The following is a 12,057-nucleotide window of genomic DNA, read 5'->3' as shown; positions in this document are numbered from 1 at the left end:
GCGACGGAAGAGTGGCATCGCCCTGCCTAGGTGCTGTAAGCATTCGAAGACGAAGGCGACGAAAGCAAAGAAAGCTAGAGTACGAGCTCTGATTCGAGCTCTAGTTCCTCGTCCAGCACGCGGTGAATGCTGGGAAAGCAAGCGTGGTCACGTGGCTTACTACTCTCGAATCGCAGTGATTGTTGCATTGGCAGGACAAGTGCTCCCTCACTCGAAGTCCTACTGTACTGGTCCTCCGTTCTCGATACCACTGCTCCCGTCCGCCGATTGGAATGTGCCATAAGAAGTTCGGCATTTACAGCCACCTCCATCAGCAGCAAATAAAAATGGAAGACGCTTAAGCTTCGTCTTTAAGAGTGGAACGCGACAGTGTTGTCAACGGGTCCGCGGAACACCATTGCCTTTTCGGCGCGACTCCTCACCCCTTAGACAATTGTCTCGCATATCTGGGTGGACACCCGAACCGCACCGTAAGGGAAGGAATTTTTCCGGCAAGCGGGTCCCACAACTACTACGACGCCGACTGCTTTTCGACCGGATGCACTGTATACGCTGTCATGTAAAATTGGAGGTCGCTTAAGCTTCGCCTTTAAGATTGGAATGCGACACCGTGTTGCAGTGCTGCCGGGTAGTCCACGGAACGCCGCCGCCTTGCCCGTTGGACAAATCACTCGGAGTCTACTGGAGGCCTCTGAAAACAACACAGACGCTGCTCCACTGCAGCACTTTTAGACGGCTGCGGTTCCATCCCAATGCTCAGAATCGAACGTATTCCGACGCAGAAAGGTCGCCCACACCCGCGCGATCTGCCAGGCCAGCATAGTGCACGAAAAAGGTGGGTTTCATTGGGTTTCACTCGATGGCCCTACGTCTGCACGCCAAGCACAGAAGTTTACCGGAAACGCGTGGTACTCGCTCAGTCCCGACACCTGTTCTTGCATGCTCATAATTACTCATGTACGCCTCAGTACAGATCTGGAAGATAGTTTCTAAGAAACCCGTGCATTCACTAGACACGTCTTTATCCACGCCTAAACGTCAATTAGTTTTCGCAGATTGGATGCGCCCCCGTCACGAACGCCAAAGGCCTTTGTTGATTTGTGGAATAGACCAAGGAGCCCACCACTACAAAACCTCTCCCTTTCTTCTCTTGGTCGCTCCTTTATTTCTTCCCTTACGGCTTCGCGGTTCAGGTGTCTGCAGACATATTTTTTTATTTTATTTATTCATACTGTTAACCCTCTGCATGAGGGTCATTACAGGGAGGGAAACATATATAGACACAAGTGCAATTCTCTTCGCTAAAAAAAAAAAAGAAACACTCAAATGCACAGAATTACAGATTTGCACAGCAATCTTCCAGGAACGCGTTCACACCTATCACAAATTTTTCTACATCTGTTTGGTCCACAACGTCACTTGGTAGTTGATTCCAAATTTCTACAGCATCGGGAAAAAAGGAGGAGCGATAGACATCAGTACGTGTAATAATAGGTTGTAATACCTTACTGTGATTTTTCCGAGGGCAACGCTTCAGGGGAGGTGTAACATAGTGATGTTTATTAACTTTGACTTTATCATTCATTATCAGAAAAAAAAGTTTCAATTTCTGCTTTGTTCTTCTTACTTCTAGTGATTCTAACTGACACTCTTTTAGCATTGCTGTGACTGAATCAGTGCGGCGGTATTTAGAGCATATAAAACGTGCTGACATCCTTTGCAATCTTTCCAGTTGCCGTTTTAAACCCTTTTGATGAGGACTCCACACTGCACTTGCGTACTCTATGATTGGCCGCAGGAACGTCTTGTACGCAATCAATTTAATTTCTCTAGTCGCATTCGGCAACTTCCTCCTCAGGAAACAGATCTTCTGGTAGGCTTTTAAATAGACATTTTCAATATGGGTGCGCCAGTCAAGATTATTTGTTAATGTCACTCCCAAGTACTTGAGACACTTTACTTGATCTAAGGAATTTTCACCGATATTGTATCGAAACATCATAACATTCTGCTTCCTTGTTACTTGCATGTAATTAGATTTTTTGTAGTTTATTGCAGAGATGTGACAGATACTGTTCCATTTCATTTGCCCAAAACCACTTTTCATTATCCAGGTTTTTAAAGCGAAAGCTTTAATGGCCACGAACTTGCGATTTCGTCGTGGCGGTGCACCGAGGAGAGACATGAAGTCACAACCTGCGCCTCGCCGAGGATATTTCTCTCTCTCTCTCTAGTCACTACTGCGGATGCGCCACTAGTAGCACCGAGCCACAGGTGCTCCGCTGCTGCGCAGCGCCGAGCCTTTCCTCAAAATCCAACTCAATTTTCAGTTCTCCCTTTCTTCTTTCCTTCCTTCCTTTATCCCTTCTTTTACGGCGTGGTTCAGGTGTCCACCGAGATATGTGAGACGATTACTGTTCCATTTCCTTTCTACAAACACCAAACAAAACAAGTAAGCCGACGGCGTTCATAGAGTTCATTGGCGTTGACAACTTTGCAAAGGCCATTCATTCCACGTAAGGAAAGGCGCCCTACCGGCTCCATGGATCAGTAGAGACCTCAGCCTCGCTTTCATGTACGTGGTGTTGGTATCCAACTGTAAAAGCCTGCTTTTATTGCGTTCCGCACACTGGAAAGGCAGCGCGGCCTCCCTGCCTCCGTGGGAGGTGGCATGCAGTACATGGTTGATCACGAGAATTGATAACCAAATGAACACCGCAGCCAAGCTATTGCTGCAGTGCCGCATGTCCGCCACAAGGCTGGCAGCGCTAATGCATTCAGGCCACATCTCTCTCTCACCACCGCCAAATGTATCAAAGCACGAATGAGGCGTCCGCATATCCAGGGAGCCAGTTGTGCGCCCTTCCTTTGCTCAAAGCCATCGCCGTCTAAACATTGCCAACGCCAACGCCAATGAACACAGTGAACGCCGACATCTTTCGCTTTGTATATGCTGGATTAGCTGAGCTAGTCCACGTTAATTCTCCTTGTCGTTTTTTCTCCATCCCTTGATTCATGCACTGCCCCGATAAGAATACTGTTGGCTGAAAGCGTCTACATCAGCAGCCAGCTGGCTGCATAGCGCCCAATTCTTAAAAACATCGCAGGGAGTGACTTCAGAACATCGACAACGGTGGCGTGAGGTTCGCTAGTCCTCGCATCGCGGCCGCCATTAACAGCGGCCCTGTGTACTTACCCCTCTTGTCCTCGTTGAGGTCTGCGTGGCACGAGATGAACACGAGGGATGGGTGCATGCCGGCCATCCTGGGGATGCTGCGAAATCTCGCAACCTTGGGGCAGAGGGAGTCCACGCAGGAGTGCACGATGGGCGCCGGCGGCATAGTGTGCAGCTCCTCCGGTTCCTGCACACGCACAGGTGCACGAGAAATACATAACTTCACAGCGCGTGCAATTGCGCTTTGTTTCGCGTCGAAGATGGTGCTGTCTGGCAGCTGGGCGTCAGCTTTAAAAACGGGATGGAATCATAGCTGCCGAGTGTTTATTCAGAAATACCACCTGCGGTTGTACCGGTGTCGAAACACTGGGCAAGTATCGAAATCCGACTCGACATGATTAAAAACTATGAGTCAAGACATGGGGTAAAAACGAGCTGAGGCGTTGACTGCAGGCTTTTGATTCAGAAATCTGAGGCCCAAGGCCTGCATCACACTGGTGGCAAAACTTCGCAAAGCCCATGTATAATAGGGACGCGGTTGGTTGGCGGAAACTCGGAGACACGACGCTAAGGGTACTGAACGGAACTTCTCAATACTGCTAAAAAAAAATGGGCTACAAAAATAAATGCTACAAAGCGCCCCCCCCCCCCCCCCCCCCCCGGCTCACAGACGCCGGTCCGATGTCTTCGACAAAGACGCCGCTACGATTTCATTGATCAAGCTGCAGGCTACGCTGCGGAACGCATGAGCTGTACCAGTGTTTTCACTTCTTTGGCAGGTTGCACAGCATGTTACATAGCATGAAAATTGATATTAGCTAAAAACGCGAAGTGACAGCCCGAATCTGCAGCGATGACGTGTCGGCTGAAAAGCGCGAGAGGTAGAAATGCAACTCACCTGCGCAAGGCAGACGGAGACTGAGATCAGCTTCCTGCGCAGCCGAGGCAGAACCACAGAGCGATACAGTCGGCACACACACGTGAACAGATCCTGCGTGTCCAGGAGGCCGAACACGCTCTCCGCCGCGAAGTTCTTGGCGGCGGGGGCGTGACTGACGTTCATGGCGAGCGCCCGTCGTCCTGTTCAGACGACCATGTCGCAGCGACGTGGCTCGCGGATCATTCCAGAGATTCTTCTGATCGCGCTGCTCGTGCATGCGAGGTGGCGCGTGCTTCATCTTGCATTTCTTGTTCTTCTCTCCCTCCTCCCTTACATAATTCCTTGTGGAGCGCGACAGAAGTTGGCAGAATAAAAATAAAAATATATATATTAAAGTTCGGGGACATCACACAAATGAAAAATCTGCCGCTTAAAAATGCTTCAAAACTGAAAATTTGTTCTTCAGGAAAGAAAATAGCGCAGTAATAAACCATTTGCGGAAAAGCAAGCACCACCTGTCGTGCGAAAAGGAACCTCTGCTGGCACTTTTGGTTGGAAACGGGTTCCCGACCAAACATGTGCAAGGCAGCGTTCAGCAGTTCACGTGCGCTTGTTTTGTTGTTTTAGTGTGTTTTCTTTGACGGAAACGTGTCTGCTAACGGTTCGAACCCGACCGCGGCAGCTGCGTTTTTATGGAGGAAAAACGCTATGGCGCCCGTGTGCTGTGCGATGTCAGTGCACGTTAAAGATCCCCAGGTGGTCGAAATTATTCCGGAGCCCTCCACTACGACACCTCCTTTTTCCTTTCTTCTTTCGCTCCCTCCCTTACCCGCCGAGCTTGGTCGTGCAGCCCACCCGCACTATACTCTGGCAAGGACAGGTTGTTTTCTTACAGAGAAATCCTGCAGCACTACAGGCTTGCAAGACTCAGATTCCCCCCAGCAGATAAAACGCTCTCCAGGCAACAGGCCAAAGCCTGGAGTAAACTTCAAACTAACACCTATCCAAATCCCCAATTGTGTAGCTTCTATTCGGAATGACTCTACTCAAACAAATGCAAAAATTGTGATGCGAAAGCCGATCTAAATCATATGATCTGGAACTGCCTGCAGTCCCTACCAGCGAGTCACTTCATTACCGACTCTGCTCATTGGGAGGCTCTATTGCTCAGCCCCGACCCGGGGATACAGATCAAGCTCCTCCAGCTGGCTGAAGACGCCGCCGCTGCCCAAGGGATAGCGGCCGCCGTTTAAGCGGGGGGCGACTTCGTGTCGCTCCTCTATATCCGTTGGAAATAACGTTTCACAACCAACCAACCGGAGCCCTCCACTACAGCACCTCCTTCTTCCTTTCTTCTTTGGCTCCCTCCCTTACCCTTCCCTAACGGTGCGGTTCAGGTGTCCAACGATATATGAGACAGATACTGCGTCATTTCCTTTCCTAAAAAAAACAATTAAACGAAAGAGCATTGGCGTTCTTAGAAACGGGGCGGAGGGAAGAGTTTTCGCGTTGTGACCTGAAAAATGACCATGTGTGTCAATACCTGCACTCTGCTACCTCAACGGAACGCCAAATAACCAAATGAAAATGTGCATGAATGTGCGCCTATGCGTGGACGACTGATGAAATAATATGATGGAATGCACTTTCCTAATCCGCACAGAGGTTTGTTCACGCTTCCTTGATAGGGCAGGAGAAAGAGAGAACCTCTTTATTGAAAAACAGACAATTTAATCGGCGTCTGAAAATCGCTGGCATGCAACTCTGCGCGGGGAAGAGAATTTTGGAGATAAAGGCGAAAGGTGAGCGGTGCGGAGAAAGTAAAATAAAATATATAAAAAGGTGAGGAGATAAAATGCAGCCATCAAATGCCTACTAAGGTGCCTCGGCGAGTAATGATGTTACATATGAAAGGATGAAGTGCATAGTCCGACAAATGGGCCAACAAAAGTTCACAACGTGAAGAATGCATGAAGATAACCTTCAAGTTGAAATTTAAGCTTGTCAAGATGTCCAATGTCCTTTGAATATGGAAATATAAACTTTCTGCTAACTTCATACAGCACCTTTTGACGCAGGCCACATTTACCTGATTAGTGAGCGACTCGTTCTACTATCTCAATCACGGCTCGTGCTGATACGGCACAGCGTTGTTTTGCCGTTGTCATGCTCCCGCTGTTCAGATAGCACAGCTTGACATTGTAGCATTTATGGTGAATGTCCATACTAGTATCTATCATTCGGTTTTCACCGAATACGCATGTGCGTCGATGGCAAAACTCCTCTAGAACGACCGAGCTGTGCGCACTTGGAAACAAGCCCAAAATGTTTCAAGAACAGCAGTTTCGAAACGTGCTTGATGCGCGCATTACTGTCCCCATCAACGGCTTCGTGTTTTGGGCCTTGTATCTTGTCGCGGTTTTTATAACGTCAAAGTCTCGCTGTTGCAAAACGCGTGGTTAGTTTAGACAGAAACGCGTTGCAGATAGAAGGCAGTTAGGTTGCAGTTACAGCTTACAGCTCACATCAGTCGCCGCACTACGGCGCAGGAAAGCACGGCCGGTTCATGTTTCCACCAAAACCAAATCGCCTAAAGAGGGCGCTGCCTGCGCCTTCACCGCGCATTCACAAAAATGTTTCCGCAAACGGTCAATGGTTTCACTTATCTAGGTGGACTCAAGAACCACGCCGTAAGAGAATAAGGGATAAAGAAGGAAGTAAACGCAGAAAGGAAGAGACGTTGAAGTGGAGGACTCCGGAATAATTTCGGCCACCTGGGTATCCTAACGGCCCGCCGCACTGGCTAAGTGGTTAGAGCGCTCGGCTACTGATCCGGAGTTCCCGGGTTTGAGCATGACCGCGGCGGCTGCATTTTTATGCAAGCAAAACGCTAAGGCACCCGTGTGCTGTGCGATGTCAGTGCACGTTAAAGATCCCCAGGTGGTCGAAATTATTCTGGAAGCCCTCCACTATGATACCTCTTGCTACTTTTCTTCTTTCACTCCCTCCTTTATTTCTTCCCTTACGGCGCGGTTTACGTGCCCGCCGATATATCAGACAGATACTGCGCCATTTCCTTTCCCCCAAAACTAATTATATTATTATTATTATTATTAATATTATTATTATTATTATTAGTAGTAGTAGTAGTAGTAGTAGTAGTAGTAGTAGTAGTAGTAGTAGTAGTATTGTTGTTGTTGTTGTTGTTGTTGTTGTTGTTGTTGTTGTTGTTGTTGTTGTTGTTGTTGTTGTTGTTGTTGTTGTTGTTGTTGTTGTTGTTGTTGTTGTTGTTGTTGTTGTTGTTGTTGTTGTTGTTGTTGTTGTTGTTGTTATCCTTAACGTGCACTAACACCGCACAGCACACGGGCGTCTCTGCGATCCAAATGCCGCCGCAGCGGCCGTTATGGCCATTCCTGCGTCGCCATCTCCTTCAGCAGATGGAAACGCAAGCAGGCAGAACATTTGCTGTTCACCAGCATTGAAAATGACACTGGTCAAAATCAAGCATGAAATGGGCCGTGTGACTGCCACCAAAATGCCTACACATATAAGTTTGTATTTTAAACAGCATACGTGAAAAGCTTCCATGTCGCTGAGAAACGACGCGTTCACTGCCTATAGCAGTGCTGCAGTACGGCCTCATGAGGCATCTATATACCTGAGCTCATGGCGCTGATGCGGTCTAAAAATCTTGTTAAATTTTGTAGTGTGCGGTACACGACTCAAAGTTCTCAATAATAAAACATTCATTTGAACCGTCGGCAACAAAAGTTTTCGTGCTGCTCATGTTTCAGATATTGGCAAGGCTGCTGAATAGCTATCAAAGCCTTTCATCTCCCTCTCGCTCCTCATATCCAACATTTCATCATCCTGTAATACATCCAGACTTTGGTCCGGTTCAACAAGTATTCGTGGTATGGGAAGTATCGTCTTTTGTTACCTATGCATGCCTCAGCCACCTGCATATAATCCAAATAAAATGTATTATTCATGTTAATATGGGGTGCTCGTAGAGAGAAAAATAACTTTCTTGGCACCCGTCAGCCAATTTGACGGGTGTCAAGTCACTGTAACTCCGAATCATTCCCCCCGTAGCCGTCAGCCGGGATCTCTTGGATTGCGGCTGCAGTCATGGCCAGAGCGATGACTTGACGCTGGTCTTGTTCTTCCCGGTTGAGCGGCAGCGACTTCCAGGTATCTCTACTTGTGTTCGGCTCTCCATAGCTAGGGAAAGTCCACACCTTGTGGGCCAAGTCCGCAATTCCATCGTATTTCTTGCACCGAGGGCTACACACCTCGGGGTGCCATCGGCTTAAAAGCGGTGGATTCGGAGAGACTCCCGTTTGCTGTCTCATCCATGCTACCTCTTCTCTCTTGGAAAGTTCCTTGTGTGCACTTGGGTACGACTGACATTCCAACATGTAGTGAGTAAGGATCTCCTGATACGTATTAAGCTCTTCATCGTAATGCAGGGCCTCCTCGCAAGAGACACCACTGAGAACCCGGAAAGTGGGGAGAAATGGGGGCCGTAGTGGAGGGCTCCAGAATAATTTCGACCACCACGGGATCTTTAACCTGCACTAGCTGACATCACCCTGCACACGGGCGCCTTAGCGTTTTGCCTCCACAAAAACGCAGCCGCCGCGGTCGCAACCGTGACCACAATCCGCTCCCCGCTGCCCCTACAAATCCATACGGTCAAGTCGTCCCCGTAGCCAATTTCGCAGGGAGACCCAGAATGGTGACGTTAAACAAGGAGGGGGAAAACCCCAATCCCTGCAACGTTGGCAGTTGTCTGGACGGCCTCTTTTCGACACAGCTTTTGTGCGCTTCTCAACCCCAGACCAAGTATTTTTTTTTTCTTAATCCTGCATGCATCCTTCAAATGCAGTCTCTCGCAGAAGGTATAAAGGTCGGACGCACCCTTTTGTGGTGAAGCAGATGGGCACCGATAAGGCTTGTATGAAGCGGTATTTTTTGGACTTATGTTATAAACGCGGCGATAATAGACGTTTTTAGCACACCAGAGACATACTAGTGTTGACGTACACCGGTCTGACGACAACAATGCCAGTGCGCGTGCGCAGGAGGAGTTCGGTAAACCGGTACACGTCCACGCTAGTACGTCTCCGGTATGCTAAATTGCGTCTAATATCTTGTACCACACAAGGCTCTTGGATGGAATGAACTAATTTATGAGTCAGGAGTTCCACAAAGGATGCACGTTATAAAAATGCTGCAATATTATATTGTCATATAAGGATTTATTGTAATGTTTAGTATATACACCTTATGATGTCGGACACTCAGAATAATGGCCGCGGTTTAGCTCTGGTTAAAGCTGGAGTGACGCGATAGCTACAGCTGGCTGAGTGTATGGAACTCGCCCAGTCGAACTACAATGTCGGTCTTTCGCCACTCACTTTCGCTGGGCATTCCTTCTTCATCTTCGCATCTGGACGTGGATTCACTCTCTCCCCCCTCTGCACCTCTCAACTACCGCCCCCCCCCCCCCCCCGGTTTCGCCGGCGCGCCACGCCGCCGGCAGCTGCTCCGCTCCACGGGACCAGCCACGGCACCGCCACGGAGCTCAAGGGCGGCCGCGCAGCTCAAGGGATGCCACGCTGAAGGCTCGAAGTGCTAGCCTAATGTAGCTATCGATACAAAAACAAAAGCTAATAAATGTCATTTCTTTTCTTTCCCGCAACAGGTGTTTCAGGGAGGTTTCGCGGGTTCTTGCACCGGCACCGACGCAGTACACGTTGTATTAACTGGACGAAACTCAATGGGCCAGCAGAACAAGGCCACGGGGAAATTCTGACGAGGCATATACAAAGAAAAATAACCATGCATGCCCCAAAGAAAACATAGGAGAGACACTACCAAAACCGCGGTCCAAGAAAGAAGGTATGGCTGAAGTTAGGGGGTTCTTCAAGAATGGACACGTATAGCATACCAAGAACCATGTTACCGTTACAGGGAATCGGAGTACTGGGAGCCCGCGTGCAGTCAGCAAGCATGAGCAAATCGCCTGGACGGCGCCAGATGGCGCCAGCTGTCTGCACTGCAGGTGCGTGCCCGCCAGCTGCCTGGACTGCAGACGAAACCTGATTGGCCAGCAGAACAAGGCAAAGGGGCAATCGTGACGTGCCATATACAAAACAACATGACCATGCATGCCCCAAAGAAAAGTTAAGAGACCCTACCAAAACCGCGGTTCAAAAAGGAAGGTATGGCGGAAGGTACGTGGTTCTTCAAGAACAGACGCCTAAAACATACCGAGAACCGTGTTACCGTTACTGGTACTGGAGTACCGGGAGCCCGCGCGCAATCGGTGAGGATGCGCATACCGCCTTGACGGCGCCAGATGGCACTAGCTGCCTGCATTTGAGCTGCGTGCCCACTTGCAGAGTCGGCACCAATGAGAATAGCAGGGCTTATAAATTTCCAGCAATACATATATTTAACCAGTATCATGGCACTGAGAAAACAGGCCACCGAGTTGCAAGCCAAAGCTATAAGACAACGTGCTGCAATGAGAGACGTGCGCTGTCCCGCAACGCCGTATCGGTGGGCTCGATACAAAGCTCTCTGTTGCTGAAGGCAGCCTGGCTGCTCCCCCCCAAACAATGCTCACCGGCGGTGGGGGGCTCCCGGAACTCAGGTAACAGCATCACGGTGCAGTGAATGGTGAAGGTGTCTGATAATTGCAATGGCAGGAGAAGCTACAGCACCTCACGGCAATATAACTGCATGTGCCTCGCCTCGCCTGTTCATGTGCCGATAGAAGACGATGACGGGATGTAAAAGAACGAGAACCTGCCCGGACAACATAGTGTCGTACGCTTTAGTGCCGTCACAGTCTCTCTTTTTTCCTGGCTTTCTCTCACGGCAAAGCGCTTCAAAGCGCTACAAAGCGCCGCGGTGCAGCTGCTCTCTTATCCACCAAGCGCCAGTCAAACCAGTTTGCCATAGTCACGCGCGCAGTGTGCGCAACGTTACTGGTTGTGCGACGCATATAACGGTGCAACTGTGAGGTCGAAAGTAAGCACTGCATCCGAGGAGCAAGGAACGAAAAAGCAACGGGACGAGAATGTCAGCACCAACTGGGCCGCAAAATACGAGTGAAATCCATTGAGCCAATACCTACAAAGCGTCTTTAACGATGATAAATAAAAATTACAGGTTTGCACTTCGGTCTGCTTATGAGCGGAAATGCGAAAGCCTTTCCCTGTCCTCTTTCATTTTTTTATTTTTTTATGTATGTTTACTTTGTTTCATTTGTTTCAACACTCCTTTCCGCTGATCGTCACAGCACAAAAAGAATTGCGAATCACGAAACAGCAAATTTCAGTGTCCACTCTACAGATTGCTGGGTTAGAATGTGTAGTCGCTTAATGACTGATCAGCAAGTTGATGTCAGTACAGCACGCAATTCTAGGCGGCATTAAGCACTCTCCAACACTTTCATCTTTGTGCTGACAGCACATTTCCTCATTTTGAGCCGACAGGACACAAATGTTTCATGGAGTCACTGCTAACCGCACCATGAGCATAGCGAATTCACTTAACGTCGTATAGCGGACACAAGCGCAGCGGCGACTGTCCTCGCCCCCAATGATTATCGGGAAGAGGATGGGGTTCCTCGAGGGGTTCCCTTCCTTTATGACACAGTGACGGCGCCGGCTTGGCATCTGAAGCACTCCTCGGCTGCAAGCCATTAAAGGCGGTTGGCGCCAGTCAATATGCTTGGTTCTTTTTTCGAATACTAAGATCTGCCCCTAACATCCATCGATATTGCGGGGGTTAAGATCCGCAGAGAGTGCTGAAAGTCAACAAGATTCATAGACTGAATAAACAGCGCAGTTACAAGAAAGACACCTTCAAACTGTTCAAGGTCTCATTTATTCGCTAATACAATTGTGCACGCGGTTAAGCGGATGTTTCTCCGCGTGTGTGGTCCATATATGGCATGGATATCAACTGTAGACTATGCAGTCAT

This window comes from Amblyomma americanum, chromosome 2 (genome assembly GCF_052857255.1).
Source record: "Amblyomma americanum isolate KBUSLIRL-KWMA chromosome 2, ASM5285725v1, whole genome shotgun sequence".
In the NCBI taxonomy this organism is placed as follows: Eukaryota; Metazoa; Arthropoda; class Arachnida; order Ixodida; family Ixodidae; genus Amblyomma; species Amblyomma americanum.
Note: the sequence above shows the minus strand (reverse complement) of the source record.